Genomic DNA, 19,661 nt, shown 5'->3' with positions numbered 1-19,661 from the left:
ACATGGACTGACCCTGGGCTCTGACCTGATAGGTAGCAATGAATAGTCTAGTAAGAGCACCAGTGGACGGGGAAGCCCTTGGTCCTGCCAAGACTGAACCCCCAGTGAACGGGATTGTTGGGGGGAGGGCTGTAATGGGGGAAGGATTGTGAGGGGAACACCCATATAGAAGGGGAGGGGGAGAGGTTAGGAGGATGTTGGCCTGGAAACGGGGAAAGGGAATAACAATTGAAATGTAAATAAGAAATACCCAATTTGCCCTTTCCCCTGGCTGGCAGAGCAGAGGCTGCAAGATGCCTGGAGTTGCTGTAAAAGATGTTAACCAGCAGGAGTTCGTCAGAGCTCTGGCAGCCTTCCTCAAAAAGTCTGGGAAGCTGAAAGTCCAGAATGGGTGGACACAGTCAAGCTGGCAAACATAAAGAGCTTGCCCCATATGTTGAGAACTGGTTCTACACACGAGCTGTTTCCACAGCACTCTACACAAGAGCTGCTTCCACAGCACGGCACCTGTACCTCCGTGGTGGTACTGGGGTTGGTTCCATGACCAAGATCTAAGGAGGTCTGCAGAGAAAGGGTGTTAGGCCCAGCCACTTCAGCAGAGGCTCTAAGAGTGTGGCCCACCCTCCGGGTCCTCCAACCCCTGAAGGGGTTGAAAATGGTGGAAAAGGACCAAGACAGGGGCCGCAAGCTAACACCTTAGGGACAGAGAGATCTGGGCAGGATCGCCGGACAGGTGGCAGCTGCCAACAAGAAGCATTAGAACAAAGGATGCTGGGTTAATAAATTGCCTCATTCATTAAAAAAAAAAAAAGAAATACCCAATTTAATAAAGATGGAGGAAAAAAACTTTAGATTCATTATCTGTTTGATTTTAACTTAATTTCTGGTCATTGAATATCCAGAAAACTTTTCAACTGGCAGTTTTTATGCTCAATACAGAATTCTACTGCAGTTCCATATGAGGTTGTAAGCTTATGAAGCCATGATATTCAGAACCAAAGAGGTTGGCAGTTTACCAGGGGAGCTTTGGAAACTTCTACACTACAAGGCTGGGATTCACTAAATAGGAATGACTGGGGCAGGCTTCACCAAAGGAACACAATATATCCGACTTCCTTTTTGAATGATCATTTATGCAAACTTGAAAAGTATCTGCCTTCTATATAAAAAACAGTGCCAAAATATTTAGAAGCTGGGCCCTCTATAGTGTTCAGCAGTCACTGAAGAATTGGAAGGAAAGTACCATGAGGAAAAAGAGGTATAGAATAAAATGAGTAAAGTTAAGTTACCTGGATGTATTTGGGAATAAAATATATTTTCTATGTAATTACTGCAGAATACCAATAGAGGGCCAAGGAAAATAAGTGTGATATACTTTAAGGGTGAAGAAAACCTCCCATGGACATTCTGTGAAGTAAGGAGACGGTTTTTGCAGCAGGGAAAGGCAAACTGCAGACTGCTGCAAAACCCCTGTCTCGTCACCTCACAGAGTGTTTACAGGGAATGCTTGTCACACAGCATATAATAGGTGGGGCTCTCTTCAATTCTCATCAGACAGTATTTTGGATTTTATAGGACATGTAACTTAGTATAGCAGATAAATATGTCTTTTAATTCTCAACAATTATGCTATCATAGATGAGAATTCAATCCCATGTGGGAGGCTTTACTCACTACCTCAACAAAGGACATATGTTGCAAAGGACATGCACTTCTCAAGAATTGGCAAGAACTATTTTTTACTGGAACTGTTCTTCCTAGAATTTGTGGAACATGTATGAACAAAATGAGTATGTCTTCTTCTGCACTCAAAAGATTTAGCGAGTAGTTCAAACAGCTGGTCGCTTGAGAGGAATAGAGTTCTTTGTCATGTCTTTTAAAGTTACATACATGTACATGTTACTGTGTTTCTCCTTCAGATTGGCCCAGGTGCATTATTAATTCATTATACTTTAATTAGTATCACAGAGAACCCTCTGGAGAGTCAAATCTCTGTCCAGTGTGCTGCAGGAAGTCCTGACTTGTGAACTGTTTCTATAATAAAATGTATGTCCTAAGTATGTTGTGTGGCACTATGGAACTGGGAAAGGTTTGCTTTGTTTTTCTTTTTTCATAAGTGTTGTTTGTAGTGTTTTAGTTTTAGGCCCTTGCATATTCTTGGGAGGGTCCATACTTCTGCAGTGACACCACTACCCTCACTTCACAAATTCTTGCTCTGAAGATGTGCGGTTCTCTATAACAGCACTTCTTATGCATAATTCATTTGACTTCACTGGTGTGGAACACACAGATTTTGTTTGCTGCCCCAAGATGGGATAAAAGCTTTGATTTGAAGTATACAATAGAGTATAGCTTTCCACAAGAAAATGTATATGAGACAGGTAAATGAAGAGTTTTGGTAGGAATATTTTCTCTTCTTGTGGCTGCTAACACTCTCCTGTAAAATAAAAATATCTTAATTTTTCTAGCTTTTGCCAATTTAATTCCAATAAGTACAATGATTTTATTCTAAGCTCACAATGGTTCAGTTTCATGTCTAATAGCAGCCATCACAATGTCAACATGATACTGAATTAAAAATTAAGTGACAGGCTGCCCCACAATATAATGTAATATATCTTTGTCAAATGGAACAGACATTGTGTGCAAACCAGGGTATCTTAATAGGAGATCTCTAATCCTGCCAGAAATTCAGAAACCTGAATTTAAAAGCTACCAAGATTCTGCTTTTTGGGAAATAGGTTCTGAGTCACACCATCATGTAAATAACTATTATTAACTAATGTTATTTTCAAAGGTGTATATCATAAAGGAGGAAAGCACATCTAGAGTATTAGATATGTCCACTTATGTAGTGTTCATTTCCTCAAGAAAGTACAGCATTATGGACATACCCTTTCATTTGCAAAATTGCACTAGATTAGAGGATACATTACATGACTACCTCATATGCACAAGCAATTATTCTGGCCATTTCTATCATTTCCATTAAGTTACAGAACAGCAGGGTTAGATGTTGAGGCTAAGTCACTAAAAGTTGGATCCTGAATCCATGTATTTTGCTTTCTTTAACCATTCTCCTCCATGTTTGTGCTAATGAGATGCTCAGGTTTTTGGTAAACCAGAAACAGGTGGTACAGTACACTGTGAGGTTCCTTACAGTGAATTGGAAGAAAGCCACACCTCTGGTGAGCACAGTTTATGGACTTTATTTTCTTTCTCCACTTCTTTTTTTTTCTTTGATATACTTCTCTCACACTGAAGCTCTGTTTCCAGCATCTGCCTATTATGAACAAGGGTTTTATGAACATAGTGGAGGAAGTGTCAATGTGGGATAGTGGAGAAAGTTTTGGGTATATGCCCAGGATATATAGTAGGGTCTTGAGGTAGAACTATTTCCAATTTTCTGAGGAACTGCCAGATTGATTTCCAAAGTGGTTGTACCAGTTTTCAATCTCATCAGCAATGGGAGAATGTTCCTTTCTCATTATCCTTGCTAGTAACTTGAGCTTTTTATCTTAGTTATCTGTGACTGTATCTGTGATATATTCTCTCTTGGTATCTGCTTCAGTTCCTGTTATGGTTTGTATATGCTAAGCCCAGGGGATGGCACTATTAGAAGATATGGACCTGCTGGAGTAATTGTGACCGTCTTGGAGTAGGTGTGGCCTTTTGGAGAAGGTGTATCACTGGATATGGGGTTTTAGACCCTCATTCTAACCTCCTGGATGTCAGTCTTCTCTTAAAGGCCTGCAGATAAATATGTAATACTCTCAGCTCTGCCTACACTATTCTTGTCTGCATGCTGCCAAGTTCCTGCCTTGATGATAATGGACTGAATTTCTGAACTTGTAAACCAGTCCCAATTAAATGTTGTCCTTATAAGAGTTATCTTGGTCCTGTTGTCTGTTCACAGCAATAAAATCCTAACTAAGACAATTCCTACATCCCATTCCTTGCCTTAAATTCCTGGCTTCCCTCTTTTATGGATTTTAACCTATAAGTGAAATGTTATTTCATTCTATGTTGCTTTCATCACAGAAGTAAGAAACAAAACTAGGACAATGCATGTGCTTTTTTCTTTTATTTTATATTTACTTAATCTTGGACTCAAACTAAACATTTATCTTCTACACTTACTACTTTTTCTTACATACAAACAAATGACTGTTAAGCTCTAAACTTTTCTTGCCACCAATATCTTATGCTAACATAACAAAATAACACAAATTTTAAAAGTCTCATAATTTTTGAAAAATACTACTTTACTGACTTATGAGTCTTCTATTGCATTATGATGTCACTTGATTTGGCAATATCATTTGTGTGTTGTCATCAGGGCTTTACTGAAATGGTACTGGACTGGAACACTGTCGTGCCATTTTCTCCAGAGTAGCTTCCTATTCCTGCTCATCTTTTATATTGTCATCTCTTTTAATCATTGAGAATTTGTCTTTGGAATTCTCACTTACTGGTCAAGTGTTTTTAAATTGCATCTAATTCTTGATGCCACCAAATATTGTGGATCAAATAGATATCTGTTTTGAATTTCAACATCATAAAAGAAAATACTTCACATAATTGAATATTCCATAAGACAATCAAATAGCCCCATAAAGCATTCAATCTTGAATATGCCAATTGTCTTTATGTTAATTCTCTTTGCTTTCTCTTCTTATGCCAAGATTTGTTACTCCACTGCTTTGTATTTTGAGGTAGCCTTATATTTAACACTATTTTTCTTTCAGGAAAGCAATGTAGTCACAAAGCATGTGTTCTCCCTTCAAAATATATCAAGAGGGTTATTCAATCTCCTTGCAATCACTGCCACCACATCTTTCTAGACATTACTTGATATTAAAAGAGATGAAATTACATTAACTGGAAAAGATGATGGGGACATGCATAGTTTCACCTGACACATACGTGGTATTTCTTTAAGCTCCTGAATTCCTCATAGCCAAGACACTTGGATATAAAACCACACAAAGGACACCTGAGGAGTTCTAGTGAAATAAACTCGAATGAAGAAAGAAACAGAAATCTCAGTGCACTTATTTTTATATGTCTAACCTATAACATTGTAAATTATGATGTGAATAATATGTAAAAATGTTGGCTTTAAAGCACAATTTTCATCATTTTGACATATTGTTCTTGCAAATACTTATCGGATAATGTATTCATGAGATGATAATTGGAAACTCATTGGAATCTAGGAAGGTTATCCTAATGAGGACTCCTAGTAGGGGAGATCACAGAATCTCAACTGGCCATTTCTTGGAGCCAGGCAAAGCTTCAAGTGGAGGAACTGGTTTGTATCCAATTGTGTTCTTGGCCAAGGGCATATCATGGAAATCCCCAAACAACCCAGGCTATTGCTAAGATTAAAGGTGGCTCTCTGCAAACTGACAGTGTGGTACCATTGCTGAGGACAGCATTCACAAAACACATTGAATGTTGAGAAGTTGATCTGGTGCCTACATGGAGCTTCACCTCTATGTTCTAGTCTCTTTGGTAAAGGCAGTTACTCTGCAGGCTACCAAAAACTCTGGTGGACACCAACTCTGCCACAAACCTTTGACCTACCATCTTCCATGCCTGCAAAATATACTAAGGCAATAGCTGCACAGAACTTGTGGGAATAGCCAACAAATGTCTGATTTGATTCACACCAGGAGAAAGAAACCGCACCTGAAACCACTTGGGTAGCCAAGAACAAGAGACTACATAGTTTAGAGACCTAGAGTAAAACCAAGCAATACTGGTCAAAAGTAAAATATCAATAAAGAGATTCCTAAAGATATTCTGCTATACTTGGAGATAGCTCATCCAGTCACCAGAGAGACATCTGAGAGCCTTCTTCCAGAAGCAGAGGGAACAGATGTAGAAACCCACAGAGACACACGTGAAAAGAGCCTATATTGAAAGTTTCCATAAAATCCATCCCTCAGAGTTTAGGGGACCCTATGCAAAAGGAGGCTGAATGATTGTAAGTTTAAGAGGTTATGAAAGACATCAGGAGATGAAGGACCTCTAATCAGCTAAGCAAGACACATATGAGCTCACAAAGACTGAACCAGCAAGCACAGAGCCTAATGGGTATACAACAGGTCTACTCTATGTATAGTAAAGCTATTAGCCTCTTTTGCCAGTTCTTGAGACTCGTTTTCTCCTATTGGGTTTCTGTGTCTAATTTTGATATATTGTATTTTATATGGTTATGTTTGTTTTTGGTATCTTAGAAGCCCATCCTTTTCTAATGAGGAACAGAAAAGGAGTGGATCAGGGATGGGGGAGATAGGAGATGGACTGGAGAGAAATAGAGGAAGGGAAACAATAATCATAATATAAAATGAGGTAGGAATCTCTCAAAAATAGTTTCAATAAAGAATAAAAATGAAAAGCTAAAAATCTATATTTTAAAGGCTGTTATGCAATAGGTTTATTCTGAGTTCAATTGTTTACAAGGGCTACATTTTTATTAATTCCCTCATTAATATAGAAAAAATAATTCCCTCATTATTACAGAAAAAATATAAGATACAGCAAAACTCCTGCTTTGGAATAATGAAAATATAATTGAAGTAGGAAGATGGTATAATTTTATTGACTGGTTATTAAATAAAATGTTTAAAAGAATACAAACATAGTGATGTGGGTGGCAGAAGGAGGCAGACCTTTAAGAATTTGATGCTAGAATGATCTACAAATAAAGTTCTAGGCTAGCCAGGGTTAATAAAGTCCTGTCTGAAAGAAATGGGAGAGGCATTTAGAAAGAGAAAGGGTATTTCTGAGCAAAATTATAAAAGACCCAAGATAACTGAGATGAATTACAGCCGGTTTCTAAATGTGAGATCATAATGCTTGAATTATTAACTTTAGATAGGGTAGGGATAGATGCAGGAACTTATGTTTTCTTGGAGAGTGTTCAAACAGTGTGCTATATCACAAGGTATCAATATTACTTTTAATATCAGTCATTATTTAAAAGTTAAATTGATTTTGGATTGATTAAAAAGTTCATTTACTACAATGGAAGCTGCCAATAAAATTGAAGTAATGTTTAACTTTATTTCACACATATTAAATGAAAATCCCAGGTGTGAAAGAAACTATAAAGAAATATAAAATGTCTCTAACTTTGTTGTCAATATAAAATTAACAGTTTCTCATGCTTTCCATTAAAAATTTATAGTGTCCTTTTTCTCATCTATGGTTTTAGATATATTTTAACCATTATAGTTGTTGTTGTTAAAATTCAAGACTTTACATATCATCTCAAGTTAGATGCAACCAACATTTATAAGTTTAATAATAGTCAATATTGTCTCATTACCCACAGAGGGAGAATATGAAACTTAAATTGTTAGATTGATTGTGTAAGGTGATAATGAATCTTTTTTTAATTTCTCAATCCCTTAAGCTCTTCTAACAACATTTTAATAAAAGTATGATATTCTCATCTACACTAATCAAAAGGTCATTAATAAGTAATTACAGTCATTCCATGAAAGGCAAAATACTTGCTGCTGAGAAAATAAAGATAAATAAGAGATAACTGTGTTGGAGCTCTCAATATTGTGAGAGGGAAAATGAGGCTAGGATTTGGCTTTGTTACAAAACCTTATCTAATAAAGACACGGTCTTAGGTCCTGGAGTCAACCTCAAAACCACCAAATATACTTCTATACTCTACTTAGTAGAATTTCATTTCTTGACAGATTTTTGTCATAATGAAATTGGTTTAGTGGCTTGTTCAGTTTTTTGAAATATAATTAGGCACAAGTAACACTGGAAAAAGCCTATTCAGTTAAGGCAATCAAAATAATTGCATCTTAGTAATTGACATTAGGTAAATTGATGTCTAAATGAAGGAGACTTGATTAGAATTCTGAATTTCGAGAGAAGCATTAATATCCCATCTGAAAATACATAACAGTGTTGCAGACGCCACATAGGAAGAACTTGGTGGACAAATGAGCTTTCTGGAGACTGGTTCGCACAGCTGTGTTAGGTGTGTCTTTGCCCCAAGGGGTTCTTGTCTCTGGACTGCTCCTTGCTTCTGCTGTGCCTTCCCATGTTCATCATTGTTATATACATCCTGTTTCTATCATGGAGTGGATGGATATTGGGAGTTCCTCACTGCCTATAGTCTGGTATGATTGCTTCATGGGCACTTTTCCTGTAGATCAATATGAAGATAAACATTCAGAAAATAATATTGTTTGTATGGATTAATAATTTTACAAAATTCTTGATTTGATTTAAATAACTTTAGGATGTTAGGAGAGTTGATAAGAAAGACAAAGGAGATGGTTTAGGTTGTCTTACCAGGAAAATATAGCAAATACAGATTCAAGAGAAAAATTTGACCTTACTCTGTAGGCTAGTTCAGGCTGTACAGGCAAGAAAAGAAGCACAGTGAACTCTCATGTGTTACAAGTACAAGTTGTACTTGTGGAGAGAAAATAGGTTTGGTACAGGTGAATGATCAAAGAAAACATTCACTCTAGGTTGAGTCGGTGTTCCTTGATCTTATGATCTAACAATGTGGTCACAGTTTTGGTATGTACCATGGAAAGACAAGGTTGTAGACAAAGAATAACTGATCCTATTATGAGTGTACAAATAGGAAATAGATGAATAGCCAATTTAGCTAAAATATTTCAAAATTTAGATGTAAGATAAATTATTTATTTTTTGTTAAATACAGACTGTTGTCAACTAGCATGAGGGGAAACTAGATATAACAGACTTGGCTTGCTTATACTTAGTTAACACGATGGAAGAATTATTACTTTGGGATTGTAGAAATGAAGATAGTGGGAAATGTCCAGTTAGGTGTTTGCTTCAAGAGAAGAATATATAATCAATAATCATGTTATAATTTCCCTTTGTCTAAACATATTAATATGTTTTTGAAGAATATGCTTTGTTGTGATTGCTTCTGGAGAATATGTAACTTGTGGCTATGAGGTGATCTTTTTTTCTTACATAGAGAATTTTTGTTTAGGTAATATCAAAGGGCTAAGTTAAAAATGAAGTTCTTGGAGCCTTTCTTCATCCACCAAAGGTGAGGATTGCTGAACAGATTGCTGCAGTTGACCTCAGACAATAACGTTGCACCATTAAAAATGGTTAAAATGGTCAAATGTAGGCTTCAAATCATTGAAGACACAAAACTTTGACAATGATGTATCACTAGTTAAAAACAAACTTAATGTATATTTCCATTAAATGTATATGATTTCACATGTTTATATGTGCTTGGATTCATATAAATGAATATGTATGAGGAATAGGTCCTTGTTTTGTAAGTTTAGTTTTTGCAATATATATAATTACCACATTATATTTGGTTAAAGTGTAATAATAACATTTTTCTTCTTACCAGTAGTTTCATTTCCCATGTTTTAACTGACGACAGTCAAGTGCAATCCAAAATTACTGAAGGGAAAATTCAAGTTAAAAACAATATACAGGTCTTAACTTATACTCTCCAGAATAATATAATGAATCATCTTATCATACTAATTTCTTTGCCTTGCACACTTATCTTTCCTTTCTTCACACATCACTGCTGTATATAGTACATACCCACTGGTCACATAATGAGTATCTCATTTAGAGAACAAATTCCCGAGCATTTTAGTGCCTTGATCAATTCAAATGAGTTGCTTTACTTAATCATGACCCGCATCTCAAGAGTCATGATACTGGCACTTCTGTTATATTGTATTCCTTTAATTCATCTACTTATTAGCATTGTTATTGAGAATCTGCCACTCAACCTGATTTATAAAGAATGTGTATCTGTGTGAATTCATGCTGTCCATAAAGAGAATAGAATCATAAGTGCAAATGGTGGTACTTGGCCAAGTGTCAGATACTGATGAGCATAGAAACTATGTGGCTAAAAAAACTACATACCCCTTAAATTCTAGTAAACTTTCTGTGTTGACTCAGATATATTCCTAATGTAATACTCAATTGGCCATTCAGAACTGATTTTTATGTGATTGAATTATAGTGGTCTGACATAGAAGTCCTATGCCATACGACTTTGCCTGTCCTGTTTTAAAGATGTTACAAGCACTGAATTTTTAGGGGATTACTATGACTCTCTACATATGATTATTTTTCTCAATATAAACAAAACACATTCTGTGTAACATATTTCACCAAACATACCAGCACTTAAGCATACTTGCACCCCAATGAGGAAGTCAGACTATTAGTAAGCTACTTAATTTTAGCTTCGAGAGCATTTAAAGGACTTTAAAATGGAATTTTAGAGAGTTGATATGTAAGCACAGAGGCTAAACTTGGAATTAAAGCAAGAAAACCAATTTTCTATTTTTATTCAGTAAAAGAGAACAATTCATGGAGAAGTATCGTTTCCCAGTGAGTAGAAAAGTTCCTTGACAGTATTTTCAAGAACTCTGTTCCTTCTTAGGATGTTATAGTTCTATAAGCCAGAGTGCTTCCTCTCCTCTGCTTTCTGACAGAGTTACACTTTGTAATGTTGAACAAGTGCTTATGTGCTCTGGCATTAGCTATCACATTTGTGAAACTAGAAGTCCAATATTGACCATAATATTTTATACACAACAGATTTGTTAAGATTATCAAGGGTACCAAGTTATGAAAACTTTTCTAAAGCTTTCACTAAAAAAAATTCAGCTAAGTCAACTGTACACAGGTTAATAGCATAGAAGTAGTAATTAACTACAATTCAAGGTAAGCATGCACATTTATACAGGAACCAGATTGTGAGTCACATGGACTCTAGATATGAAATTTGGAATAAACATCGTCTTAAGGTTGATCTACTACTTATTTTTGAAAATAGGTAGTAGGAAATAGACAAATTGAATGAAAATGCTTCATTAGAGTTATACTATCATATTCACTTTAAGACATGTATAACTGTTAGAGATAGGAAAACCCAAAATATTTAACTGCAAAAATGAGTCTTAGCTAGGAGCTATCAATTTCCCTGGAATAAGATAAGGACTATAGTTGTGAACAGTTGGTCATTCTAGAAATAATGATATACCTAAAGTGACCATTTGTTAGGAGACTGTCGCAGTCAGTTTTCTTTTCTTTTCTTTTTCTTTTTTTGTTTTTATTAACTTGAGTATTTCTTATATAAATTTCGAGTGTTATTCCCTTTCCCGGTTTCCAGGTAAACATCCCCCTCCCCCCTCCCCTACCTTATGGGTGCCCCCCTCCCCACCCTCCCCCCATTGCCGCCCTCCCCCCACCAGTCTAGTTCACTGGGGGTTCAGTCTTAGCAGGACCCAGGGCTTCCCCTTCCACTGGTGCTCTTACTAGAATATTCATTGCTACCTATGAGGTCAGAGTCCAGGGTCAGTCCGTGTATAGACTTTAGGTAGTGGCTTAGTCCCTGGAAGGTCTGAATGCTTGGCATTGTTGTACATATGGGGTCTCGAGCCCCTTCAGTCTCTTCCAGTTCTTTCTCTGATTCCTTCAACGGGGGTCCTATTCTCAGTTCAGTGGTTTGCTGCTGGCATTAGCCTCTGTATTTGCTGTATTCTGGCTGTGTCTCTCAGGAGCGATCTACATCTGGCTCCTGTTGGTCTGCATTTCTTTGCTTCATCCATGTTGTCTAATTGGGTGGCTGTATATGTATGGGCCACATGTGGGGCAGGCTCTGAATGGGTGTTCCTTCAGTCTCTGTTTTAATCTTTGCCTCTCTCTTCCCTGCCAAGGGTATTCTTGTTCCCCTTTTAAAGAAGGAGTGAAGCATTCACATTTTGATCATCCATCTTGAGTTTCATTTGTTCTAGGAATCTAGGGTAATTCAAGCCTTTGGGCTAATAGCCACTTATGAATGAGTGCATACCATGTATGTCTTTCTGTGATTGGGTTAGCTCTCTCAGGATGGTATTTTCCAGTTCCAACCAATGGCCTACGAATTTCATAAAGTCATTTTTTTGATAGCTGAGTAATATTCCATTGTGTAGATGTACCACAATTTCTGTAACCATTCCTCTGTTGAAGGGCATCTGGGTTCTTTCCAGCTTCTGGCTATTATAAATAAGGCTGCGATGAACATAGTGGAGCACGTGTCTTTTTTATATGTTGGGGCATATTTTGGGTATATGCCCAAGAGAGGTATAGCTGAATCCTCAGGCAGTTCAATGTCCAGTTTTCTGAGGAACCTCCAGACTGATTTCCAGAATGGTTGTACCAGTCTGCAACCCCACCAACAATGGAGGAGTGTTCCTCTTTCTCCACATCCTCGCCAGCATTTGCTGTCACCTGAGTTTTTGATCTTAGCCATTCTCACTGGTGTGAGGTGAAATCTCAGGGTTGTTTTGATTTGCATTTCCCTTATGACTAAAGATGTTGAACATTTCTTTAGGTGTTTCTCAGCCATTCGGCATTCCTCAGCTGTGAATTCTTTGTTTAGCTCTGAACCCCATTTTTTAATAGGGTTATTTGTTTCCTTGCGGTCTAACTTCTTGAGTTCTTTGTATATTTTGGATATAAGGCCTCTATCTGTTATAGGATTGGTAAAGATCAGTTCCCAATCTGTTGGTTGCTGTTTTGTCCTAACCACAGTGTCCTTTGCCTTACAGAAGCTTTGCAGTTTTATGAGATCCCATTTGTCGATTCTTGATTTTAGAGCATAAGCCATTGGTGTTTTGTTCAGGAAATTTTTTCCAGTGCCCATGTGTTCCAGATGTTTCCCTAGTTTTTCTTCTATTAGTTTGAGTGTGTCTGGTTTGATGTGGAGGTCCTTGATCCACTTGGACTTAAGCTTTGTACAGGGTGATAAGCATGGATCGATCTGCATTCTTCTACATGTTGAACTCCAGTTGAACCAGCACCGTTTGCTGAAAATGCTATCTTTTTTCCATTGGATGGTTTTGGCTCCTTTGTCAAAAATCAAGTGACCATAGGTGTGTGGGTTCATTTCTGGGTCTTCAATTCTATTCCATTGGTCTATCTCTTTGTCTCTGTACCAATACCATGCAGTTTTTATCACTATTGCTCTGTAATACTGCTTGAATTCAGGGATAGTGATTCCCCCTGAAGTCCTTTTATTGTTGAGGATAGTTTTAGCTATCCTGTGTTTTTTGTTATTCCAGATGAATTTGCAAATTGTTCTGTCTAGCTCTTTGAAGAATTGGATTAGTATCTTGATTGGGATTGCATTGAAACTGTAGATTGCTTTTGGTAAAATGGCCATTTTTACTATATTAATCCTGCCAATCCATGAGCATGGGAGATCTTTCCATCTTCTGAGGTCTTCTTCAATTTCTTTCTTCAGTGTCTTGAAGTTCTTATTGTACAAATCTTTTACTTGCTTGGTTAAAGTCACACCGAGGTACTTTATATTATTTGGGTCTATTATGAAGGGTGTCGTTTCCCTAATTTCTTTCTCGGCTTGTTTCTCTTTTGTGTATAGGAAGGCTACTGATTTATTTGAGTTAATTTTATATCCAGCCACTTTGCTGAAGTTGTTTATCAGCTTTAGTAGTTCTCTGGTGGAACTTTTGGGATCACTTAAGTATACTATCATAGCATCTGCAAATAGTGATATTTTGACTTCTTTTCCAATCTGTATCCCCTTGACCTCCCTTTGTTGTCTGATTGCTCTGGCTAGAACTTCAAGAACTATATTGAATAAGTAGGGAGAGGGTGGGCAGCCTTGTCTAGTCCCTGATTATAGTGGGATTGCTTCAAGTTTCTCTCCATTTAGTTTAATGTTAGCAACTGGTTTGCTGTATATGGCTTTTACTATGTTTAGGTATGGGCCTTGAATTCCTATTCTTTCCAGGACTTTTATCATGAAAGGGTGTTGAATTTTGTGAAATGCTTTCTCAGCATCTAATGAAATGATCAGGTGGTTTTGTTTTTTCAGTTTGTTTATATAATGGATCACATTGATGGTTTTCCTTATATTAAACCATCCCTGCATGCCTGGGATGAAGCCTACTTGATCATGGTGGACGATTGTTTTGATGTGCTCTTGGATTTGGTTTGCCAGAATTTTATTGAGTATTTTTGCGTCGATATTCATAAGGGAATTTGGTCTGAAGTTCTCTTTCTTTGTTGGGCCTTTGTGTGGTTTAGTTATAAGAGTAATTGTGGCTTCATAGAAGGAATTCGGTAGTGCTCCATCTGTTTCAATTTTGTGGAATAGTTTGGATAGTATTGTATGAGGTCTTCTATGAACGTCTAATAGAATTCTGCACTAAACCCGTCTGGACCCGGGCTCTTTTTGGTTTGGAGACCTTTAATGATTGCTTCTATTTCCTTAGGAGTTATGGGGTTGTTTAAATGGTTTATCTGTTCCTGATTTAACTTCGGTACGTGGTATCTGTCTAGGAAATTGTCCATTTCCTGTAGATTTTCAAGTTGTGTTGAATATAGGCTTTTATAATAAGATCTGATGATTTTTTGAATTTCCTCTGAATCTGTAGTTATGACACCCTTCTCATTTCTGATTTTGTTAATTTGGACACACTCTCTCTGTCCTCTCGTTAGTCTGGCTAAGGGTTTATCTTTCTTGTTGATTTTCTCAAAGAACCAACTTTTGATTCTGTTGATTCTTTCTATGGTCCTTTTTGTTTCTACTTGGTTGATTTCAGCTCTGAGTTTGATTATTTCCTGCCTTCTACTCCTCCTGGGTGTATTTGCTTCTTTTTGCTCTAGAGCTTTTAGGTGTGCTATCAAGCTGCTGACATATGCTCTTTCCTGTTTCTTTCTGCAGGCACTCAGAGCTATGAGTTTTCCTCTTAGCAGAGCTTTCATTGTGGCCCATAATTTTGGGTATGTTGTACCTTCATTTTCATTAAATTCTAAAAAGTTTTTAATTTCTTTCTTTATTTCTTCCTTGACCAGGTTATCATTAAGTAGAGCATTGTTCAATTTCCACGTATATGTGGGCATTCTTCCCTTATTGTTATTGAAGACCAGTTTTAGGCCGTGGTGGTCTGAGAGCACGCATGGGATTATTTCTATCTTTCTGTACCTGTTGAGGCCCGTTTTTGGACCAATTATATGGTCAGTTTTGGAGAAAGTACCATGAGGAGCTGAGAAGAAGGTATATCCTTTTGCTTTAGGATAGAATGTTCTATAAATATCCGCTAAGTCCATTTGGCTCATGACTTCTCTTAGTCTGTCTACGTCTCTGTTTAATTTCTGTTTCCATGATCTGTCCATTGATGAGAGTGGGGTGTTGAAATCTCTTACTATTATTGTGTGAGGTGCAATGTGTTTTTTGAGCTTTAGTAAGGTTTCTTTTATGTATGTAGATGCCCTTGTATTTGGGGCATAGATATTTAGGATTGAGAATTCATCTTGGTGGATTTTTTCCTTTGATGAGTATGAAGTGTCCTTCCTTATCTTTTTTCATGACTTTTAGTTGAAAATTGATTTTATTTGATATTAGAATGGCTACTCCAGCTTGCTTCTTCCGACCATTTGCTTGGGAATTTGTTTTTTAGCCTTTCACTCTGTGGTAGTGTCTGTCTTTGTCTCTGAGGCGTGTATCCTGTAGGCAGCAGAATGTAGGGTCCTCGTTGTGCATCCAGTTTGTTAATCTATGTCTTTTTATTGAGGAGTTGAGGCCATTGATGTTGAGAGATGTTAAGAAATAGTGATTATTGCTTCCTGTTATATTCATATTTGGATGTGAGGTTATGTTTGTGTGCTTTTCTTCTCTTTGTTTTGTTGCCAAGACGTTTAGTTTCTTGCTTCTTCTAGGGTATAGCTTGCCTCCTTATGTTGGGCTTTACCATTTATTATCCTTTGTAGCGCTGGATTTGTAGAAAGATATTGTGTAAATTTGGTTTTGTCATGGAATATCTTGGTTTCTCCATCTATGTTAATTGAGAGTTTTGCAGGATACAGTAACCTGGGCTGGCATTTGTGTTCTCTTAGGGTCTGTATGACATCAGTCCAGGATCTTCTGGCCTTCATAGTTTCTGATGAAAAGTCGGGTGTGATTCTGATAGGTCTGCCTTTATATGTTACTTAACCTTTTTCGCTTACTGCTTTTAATATTCTTTCTTTATTTTGTGTGTTTGGTGTTTTGACTATTATGTGATGGGAGGTGTTTCTTTTCTGGTCCAATCTATTTGGAGTTCTGTAGGCTTCTTGTATGCCTATGGGTATCTCTTTTTTTAGGTTAGGGAAGTTTTCTTCTATGATTTTGTTGAAGATATTTACTGGTCCTTTGAGCTGGGAGTCTTCACTCTCTTCTATACCTATTATCCTTAGGTTTGATCTTCTCATTGAGTCCTGGATTTCCTGTATGTTTTGGACCAGTAGCTTTTTCTGCTTTACACTATCTTTGACAGTTGAGTCAATGATTTCTATGGAATCTTCTGCTCCTGAGATTGTCTCTTCCAACTCTTGTGTTCTGTTGGTGAAGCTTGTATCTACAGCTCCTTGTCTCTTCTTTTGGTTTTCTATATCCAGGGTTGTTTCCATGTGTTCTTTCTTGATTGCTTCTATTTCCATTTTTAATTCCTTCAACTGTTTGATTGTGTTTTCCTGGAATTCTTTCAGGGATTTTTGTGTCTCCTCTCTATGGCCTTCTACTTGTTTATTTATGTTTTCCTGGAATTCTTTCAGGCATTTTTGTGATTCCTCTCTGTAGGCTTCTACTTGTTCTCTAAGGGAGTTCTTCAATTCTTTCTTGAACTCCTCCAGCATCATGATCAAAAATGATTTTGAACCTAGATCTTGCTTCTCTGGTGTGTTTGGTTATTCCATGTTTGTTTTGATGGGAGTATTGGGCTCCGATGGTGCCATGTAGTCTTGGTTTCTGTTGCTTGGGTTCCTGTGCTTGCCTCTCGCCATCAGATTATCTCTAGTGTTACTTTGTTCTGCTATTTCTGACAGTGGCTAGACTGTCCTATAAGCCTGTGTGTCAGGAATGCTGTAGACCTGTTTTCCTCTTTTCTTTCAGCCAGTTATGGGGACAGAGTGTTCTGCTTTCGCGCATGTAGTTTTTCCTCTCTACAGGTCTTCAGCTGTTCCTGTGGGCCTGTGTCTTGAGTTCACCAGGCAGGTCACTTGCAGCAGAAAATTTGGTCTTACCTATGGTCCCGAGGCTCAAGTTTGTTCGCGGGGTGCTGCCCATGAGCTCTCTGTGGCGGCAGCAACCAGGAAGATCTGCGCTGCTGTTTCCGGGAGCCTCCATGCACCAGGGTTCCAGATGGCGTTTGGTGTTTTCCTCTGGCGTCTGGATGTATGCAGAGTGCAGTCTCTTCTGGTTTCCCAGGCGTGTCTGCCTCTCTGAAGGTTTAGCTCTCCCTCCCACGGGATTTGGGTGCAGAGAACTGTTTATCCAGTCTGTTCCTTCAGTTTCCGGGGTGTCTCAGGCGCAGGGGTCCTGCCGCTCCTGGGCCCTCCCCCACGAGAACCCAGAGGCCTTATACAGTTTCCTCTTGGGCCAGGGATGTGGGCAGGGGTGGGCAGTGTTGGTGGTCTCTTCCGCTCTGCAGCCTCAGGAGTGCCCACCTGACCAGGCGGTGAGGTCTCTCTCCCACGGTGTCTGGGAGCAGAGAGCTGCTGCAGGCCGGGTTCTGAGGGTGTGGGACTCCTGATAAACACAGGGAGTGTCCGGTCCTAGAGGAATTCTGCCTCTGTGTGTCCCGAGTTCACCAGGCAGGTCACTTGCAGCAGAAAAGTTGATCTTACCTGTGGTCCCAAGGCTCAAGTTTGCTTGAGGGGTGCTGCCCAAGAGCTCTCTGTGGAGGCAGCAACCAGGAAGATCTGTGCCGCCGTTTCCGGGAGCTTCAGTGCACCTAATTACTACCTTTTAAGACTATGAGAAACAAACTAATGAGGATATTAGAGCAAACAAAACTCAATTTCTAAGATTAAATATATGTTTAAAGTATACATCAATAAATACCATCAATAAATGATATACAGATTAGAGATTTAAATACACCTCCTCTTTCCAGTAATTTTTGGTAGGATTCAGACTAAAATTGTAAAGTACATCCAGTGATCAAACTAGCACAATTTCAAACTGTCTTCTAAATATTTGTATGAAGAGACACAGTCAAGTGCTAACCTCTTCCTTAAACAGGGAAGCCTCTTTACAGTTAATGGACAAAAATTCAGTGATTCCTGTTAGCACAAGGCGCTGAGAGTAAATGACAGGCGATTTGATCAGCAGTAATTTAGTCTTACATTTAGCCCCATCTTAGGCTCAAGGAATACCACCGAAGAGGTCAGAGGAAGCATAGATTAGAACCACAGTCTAGCCTTGACATGGGCATTGCAATTAAATCTCACAACATCTGTATAATCCTACATGGAAATATTTCTATACATGTAGCTCAGTTAAACATCAGGCATGGATAAAAAAGACTTGTGCTGGCTAGATTTTTGTCAACCTAGTTAGATTTATAGTCATGAGAATAGGTGGAGTCTCAATTTAGTAAATGCCTCCATAAAGTCAGGCTGTAGGTAAACTTTTAAAGCATTTTCTTCATTAGTAATTCATATGGAAGGGCTTAGCCCTTTTTAAGTGATCTACCTCTAGGTTTCTGATTCTGGGTTCCACTAGAGGGGAGACCCTGAAGAACAAGCCAGCGCTATTTACCTCATGACCTCTGCATCGTCAGGTACTGCTTCCATATTCCTGCTCTGCTTGAGTTTCTGTTCTGACTTCTTTCAGCAGTGTGGAAGTGTAAGCCATAAAACCCTTTCCTTCCTAATTTTCTTTTGGTCATTACAGCAAAAGTAACCCTAACTAAGAGAAAGCTCACAGCGCTTCCACATCCACCAAGTAAACTTTTGCTGCTGACACTTTCAGAGAGAGGGGAAATTGATGCTCCAATTTGTGTGCCCATTCATGACCCTACCAGGCTCCAACAGATTTTGTCTTATTAAGAAACAGTACTATGTCAGTCTATGTGGAGTTTAGCAGCTATCATTCAACATTCCATATTTTTCTAGAGTTAGGAAATAATATTTGAAGACTCAGATGGCACTGAGTAAACTAAATGGGTAAAAGAACCAACTGAAGGTCATGAATGTGGGAAGAGCACCAGGAAGATGAGGCATCATTGACAAGGATGGGAAAGAGATGAGAAATGACATGGGAACAGTAATGAGAATGTATTGTGTACCTTTATGAAAATTGTCAAATAATGAAATCAACCAGTAAAAAAAAGAAAAACAAATCGATAATCTTTGCTATTGCAACAGTTTAAAATATTTCTACCTCCAGCTGGAAGCCAAATGTTTCCTAACACTGTTTTCATTTTACCTCATAAAACTTCACCTTTCTTAAAAGACAGGTTTAATTACAAGACTTTTTAGAATTAATCATTGCCATTAATGGTGTAGAAAAGTCACCCCTACAATGTGTCTGCAATGAGCACTTGGGTTTTGCCTTTGACTCCTTACAAAGTCTTGTACTTCATGAAGTTATCAGCAGGCTGTGTCAGGAAGCAGTGCTTGACACCTCACATTCTGGTATTTAAGAAGAGATACATTTTCCACTTGCTACACATGTGAATAGTTTCAAACTAAAAATTACTGTCCCTAGAAATCTCTCAGTGTGTGTGTCTCTCCCATTATCACCATGCATCATTCTGCCCTCCCCACCCTTTGCCTTGAGATGCCTTGTAGCTGTTTGGAATAGAATGGAA

The 19,661-nt window shown here is 38.1% G+C and overlaps 1 pseudogene; it reads left to right on the top strand.

Moving 5' to 3' along the window:
• The first annotated feature begins 293 nt into the window (after positions 1 to 293).
• Rps19-ps9 (ribosomal protein S19, pseudogene 9) lies at positions 294 to 783 on the top strand (annotated as a pseudogene).
• Positions 784 to 19,661: the final 18,878 nt, after the last annotated feature.

This window comes from Rattus norvegicus, chromosome 2 (assembly GCF_021556685.1).
Source record: "Rattus norvegicus strain SHRSP/BbbUtx chromosome 2, alternate assembly SHRSP_T2T, whole genome shotgun sequence".
Lineage (NCBI taxonomy): Eukaryota > Metazoa > Chordata > Mammalia > Rodentia > Muridae > Rattus > Rattus norvegicus.
Note: the sequence above shows the minus strand (reverse complement) of the source record. Positions and strands in the feature narration are given on the sequence as shown.